Consider the following 6365-nt stretch of genomic DNA (forward strand, 5'->3'; position numbering starts at 1 on the left):
TCTATAAGTATATTTAGTATGAGGCGTATTTTTGTGTGAATTGTCATGATATAACGTAGAAGATGTATTGCTATATTAACATGAACTTATTTGGATTTTTTAACTGTTATTTGTTTATATCAATAGTTATATAAGATGTTAATTGATCGGGTTGGTACACACAAGTGAGTTACATTGCAGGTGTTTGACATATCGATTGCTACTGACAGTAATACTTAAAACACAGTTCAAACTTGATGGAAAAGTTCATATTTTCAAAACAAAAGAAACATGTTTAAGAAATGTCGCAGGAAAACACAAAATAATGATACAAACAATTATCAAAATATATTTTATTGAAAAATATTCAAATATTTTAGGCAAATAAATAATGGTATTCTGTGAACCATGATAAGACGCGCACCTGAAATGCAAGACTAACATAGGCATACCATGTAAATATCATGAAGGGCAAAAAATGTACATATTAGGTTAGAAAATAAAATGTACAAATAATCTAGAGCATGCAATGTAATATTATGCAGAGATGTTATACGCTTGTTATTTATGTGTATTGTATATTGACAAATTGCATATTCACGTGCAAAGAATAAATCTATTATCATATGGTTTATATTCGTCAAAAGCGTCATAGGTATCGCCTTGACTTTCGACCATATGTTAAAACGCTAGGATATGGTTTTATGGTTTCCTTCAAATAACGTGTCTATATATATATATATATATATATCAAGCCTCGCTATACATTGAACACATGCAAACAAACAATGATTGAAGGACTTTACATTGTTTAACTTGAAGTTCTTATTAAGAGGATACAACAGCTAGTATTGGTGCAATTATTTATAATATTATTGGTTAGCTTACGTATGTCTTTATATATGCTATCTTATCAGAACATGTTTCTCAAAGTGCAAATAGTGTCCAAGCGGAGAAAAAACCATCAGACTTGTGCGCAGTCGCATTTGACAAGTACTGAAGAACATTTACCTAACACAGGGTCACATGACGTGTACAAATGATATCACTCACATAGCTAGGATTATACAAGAAAGATAACTCTTACCCAATTCATATGACTTTCATATAAACTAGCGAGTATCCTGACACGTAGAGGCGAAGATGATCTATGGTAGCCCTTACACAGGGTGTTTCCTTGAATACTAGCTAACAAGTTCGATGAGTGTGGTATCATTGTTTTTCTCAGTTATGATGAACCCGAAATATTATTACAGGATAGGAAGATATCATTTGCTCTTTTTTTTCTGTTGCATTGCTCCTTGACACTTTTTGAAGTAGTTGAGCGATATTTCTTACGTGGCACAAACGCAAACTTGGAATTCAATGATAATTTCACTTCATGTAGAAATACCACAGTTTTATAAGTATTGTATTCCCTAACCATTTAAAGATTATGTTTTGAAACTTGGAGTGACTGTCATATTGCATACTAGTGTCTTTAAATGTATAAAATGTCATTACGTACATACAATTGTAAATAGAGCACGCGTGGTTGATTGATATATCTGCAAAATGTGTCTTCATGTAATAAATCAGATCTTCATTTTTTTCGAAGGTAACATGAAACATTTTGTCCGAAGCGAAACAAAAGGTTGGAAATGCCAAAAATTGTCAAAACGACGTTTTATATTCCTTGTATTTTTAAATTTAAATTTTTCTCATCAAACGATTTTTCAATAGAGCGTCCTTTGACGAAGGCTGAAACAGTAACTTAGAATCTTTTCATTTACTATAATCTAAACATTTTGTTTGTACAGTAGCCCCTTGTTAAAGTAGTGAATATTCTTGTTAGTGCGAATACATAGGATATATATATATATATATAAATAAATGGGTCAAAGTAGTAATATAGAGGGTAAAATCCCATATAACACTGGATCCTAATGGAGGTATGTCCGTAGGATACGAATTACTTAAAATAGTATATGGGGGTAAAGTCATTCCAACAGCGTGGACAAGTTTTGGTTGTCAAATTTTCGGAGCGATCCACTCCTTTATCAAGACACAGTGAAACAGAACAGTTACATGTACATATACATCATATTACAAGAAGATAGAACTGTATATATAAATATAAATATATTGTTATTGTGTGTTGGAAAATAGTCCCAAAAGAGACTGTGATAGTTAAAATAATGCCAGAAATAGTTTGTTTTGTTATTCATACTGGCGAAATTTTTTAAACAATCATTAATTACGTCACATGTGTTATTAACAGGTAAAAGTATTGAAGACATATCAATATTTACGCGTGTTTTCCCCTCACTGTTGTAAGTTTGTTTTATGATTGCCTTATATCATGTTAGTACCTGTGATTTTCGAAAACGTATTAAATTGTTATTATTTTCATGTCAGCATGAAAATCAAAAGACTTAAGAAAATGTAAATATTTACAAAAAGTAATGACAATGCAAAAATAAGTTCAAAGTAATGTTTTTCTTTTATTAAATGTGACTTGCATACATATACAAATAAAAACCATGTACCACATACAGAACCAATTAAAACTATACGTTTTGACCCTGTGTTAACCTATAAACAAATGTGATGAAAATGTAACCCTGATTCTATAGCGTGGTGATTCATTTTATACAAATAAATTCTATCGAATTATATGGTGTTTGCTATTTTTATTAATACGATGTAATAGCATAACATATCTCACTTATCAAATTGTCAAATGTAACTTCTGTTGTTCTATATTTCATTCTTTCTTTTGAACATGCTTTAGTAGAGTCAAATAATTCGTCAGGAAATATTTTGCAGCTTCAATTTAGATAAAATAAATTGAAAAATTCCAGTTTTCGGAAAGGTCGTGGGGGTATTCCACTGATTATTACTGTCAGTCAAGAAAACTAAAAATACAACACGTCCTGAAAACGAAAGACTACTTCAAAAACAACCAGTTACAAAGTGGGTGTCATTTTTATGTGAAACCTCGTAGCAGATTCAGGAAAATTAGGCGTGTTTGCATTCGTTATTCAATGATTTTCATTAAATGTTGCTAATTTTGCTAAAGTAAACAGACAGCATTCATACGGAAAACTCTACGAAGCATTATATTCGTATACACAAGAAATTCACAACTTAATGAATTATACATGCCATTCCAAAGGACAAAAATCTCGCCGGGGTCGCTGGCCAACAGGTAAAAGTCGCCAATGCCGAAGAAATAAATGGATGTGTAATACACGGTAGAAGAAAAAGCAAGGATCGGTAATAAGTCATTATCATGATACAGTTTATCAATTAGAAACATTACAAAGAGTGAAAAAGAAATTCTACTTGAGTGATCCGATAAATCGACTTCAAAACAATTTCTTACTTAATCAAACGAAAGGTATTTTAATATAGTATAACCTTTGAACTGATAATGTGGGCGGATTTGTCAAGTGGTTAACACTCCGGCCTTCCACGCAGGCGGCCGGGGATCGATCCCCGAAGTCGTCGTCCGCATAGATATTCAGAGAAAAGTGTTGTTCTCCTTCCCACGCAACTCCAACAACCCAGGTGGAGTATAAAATGGTCTGGGTGGATGTTGCAGTATCTGTGCTGTAGCATTCAAGTGAGGTGGCACTATAAATGATGCCGTTGGAAGCACGGTCCCACTACAAACAGAACACGTTACATCTCTAGCACACACGCAGGCATACACATATAAGGAGATATTATCCAATTGGCATAGGACTATTATTAAGCGACTGATAAGGCAGCTGTTTCCAAATTCCTCAAAATTGTATTGATTAATGTATACGCTAATTGTATTACTTGTATATATATGTACTGTAAAGCGCTTTCGAGTGGCTTATATTAGCTAGATAGGGCGATATATCAAATTATTATTATTAATGTCCGATTATGTGCGGGGAAATATTCGCTTACCTTGTAGCTACGGTACGCTGCATGAACTTGATCGGTATATTGAAATTAGGGAAGAATTGTATATCTATCTTGTAGGAACAATTTATATGCATCCCGGATGTAAATGAGTGTCTTATCATCACGACCTACCCTTAGCAGTGAATAGCCCTCCCCTATCTTTATACCCAATAAGACATGTTTATCATACCCTTCCTCAGGTAAACACTTCAGGGTCTGAATTTCGTCAAACTCTTTGTGGTATTACCTGTCTGTGACCATATTTTATCGGCTGTATCCAATTACATTTATTGCCGAAGTGACCTCGATAACAGGCGACATTGTTATCAGGCGAAGGTAACGTGGGTGGACCTAGCCAGTGTCGGAGGTAAGTAGATCAGGCGGAGATAGATGAATACTGTAGTGAAAACAAAATTAATACTCAGAATATACATAATCTTAATATGTATCCTATGATATAAAACATTTAAGATCTCCAGACACGAAAGTGTAAAAAGAATATAAAATAGAGAAAACTTAAAAAACTGAAACGGAGAACGAGATTTTTGATTTTTGCAAAGATTGAAACTTATGAAACTGAATCAACTCTGCCTAAATATAACTTTCGAAGATGTAGGGCATACGTAAGAATAATTAAAAGTTGTGCTCTCTAAAGTGTAAGAGAAATGTAGGTGTATATAGAGTATTGAATAGAGAAAATGTAAAAATCTAAAACGGATAACGAGTGTTTTGCAAAGTTTGAAACAAATGAAACTGAATCAACTGTGCCTAAATATAACTCTCCAAGATGCGGGGAATGCGTAAGATGACCGTAAGACACGTGTAAACTGTAATTTACGTTATTACATGTACTTACGGTATACGTGTTCTAAGTTTTGTACTGGTTAAACGTGAACTACGTCGGAGAATGACACCTTTTCTGTCAACAAGCAGTGCACAACTAGTATTAGGTAACAATAAATTCAATGTTATTTCCGATACCAAAGGTATTCTCATATTGTAATACGGAAATAGGATGTATCCAATTTTAATGAATTATTGAAACCCAATCTTAATAGTTGGCGTGCAATTTATTGCCTACTCCGAAACTACATTAAACATTTTTTTTATCATAGATTTTTCAATCAAAGTTATCCAAGGGATAGAACAGACATGTCCTGACAATGGAGTGTATATTGTTTAGGTTCTGGCAACTGTTTGGTTAATTTGGATGTGATATATTTTATCGAAAGAAATATGCGTCGACACTTGTTTCAAACGGAATTGTAATAGGTGTATTGATGTGACAAAATTATTTGCATGTAGAAATAGCACTCTTCAAAATACACGTGTACGTGTCAAATAAAACGCCCAATCTTAAAATCAATTAGAGCAAAATATTGAGGAAATGGGGGTCGGAAAAAGGTAATTTACTACTTAATGTAACCATATATTACAATGTAAATCAATACATGTGTTTCCTCCTATCAAACATGCGGAAGCACGAAAGAGATATTTTTGCTGTTGTCATCGTGTCGGGTGTTTTCTACAGATAAGATGATACTTTAAATTAATCCCAGCACTATTGTAGCCTAGACTATATTTATAGCATATGACTCCTTTTCTTGATTTGATCAAATGCACTCTGTTGTAATAATGCCGCGATTAAATAAATACATCCAGGTATATTCGAGTTGACAACGCTGTACCCAGTCGGCTTAACGACCTATCAACGAAATAGAGTCCTACAAAACAGGGGAAATAAAACAAAGAAAATGGATATAAAATTAATGGGAAGAAACGTGCAAGAATAAAGGTGACACAGATTTAAATTTCAATATCCATAAGCAGAGTACGCAGAATAAAAGAACCAAACATTAATAATGACATGAAAAGCAATAAGGTGTGGAAAAATTGTTAAAATTTCAAATGAGACATAATTTAAAGACCTATAAAAAAAACGAACTGATGCCTTATATGTTAATATAAACCGGTGTTGTTTTTTTTACAAATATGAGCAATTTGACAAGATAGGTACAAAGTCTAGACGGCTTATAGTAATATAGGTATTCAATAGCTCGTGGTATCATAATGGTTGTTCGATTGATAACAGGCGCACAATAGTCCTCAACAAAAATTCAGATACCAACATTATTGGCCAAATCAAGTTCAAATGTAGGGATTTTTATTTTCAAATGTAGGGATTTTGAAGCATTTAAGTGTGGTTTAATCAAACATCAAAATTAGATAACCATTAAATTTAAATCAGAGCATGATTTATTTGTAGTACATGTGCATGTAAGATGACTCACTCAATATATTTATTATGATTTTTACGGTACAATACTTTGCGGTTCTCTCCTCAGGTTTATAAAACTGTCAGATAATAACATCAAAGGACGAATCACTTCCGGGAAACATAAAACACAATTTCAAAATTACTGAAAAGCGTTTAAACATATTATTGGAACTCCCTAAAATCGTAA

This window comes from Mizuhopecten yessoensis, unplaced genomic scaffold (assembly GCF_002113885.1).
Source record: "Mizuhopecten yessoensis strain PY_sf001 unplaced genomic scaffold, ASM211388v2 scaffold917, whole genome shotgun sequence".
NCBI classification, from domain to species: domain Eukaryota; kingdom Metazoa; phylum Mollusca; class Bivalvia; order Pectinida; family Pectinidae; genus Mizuhopecten; species Mizuhopecten yessoensis.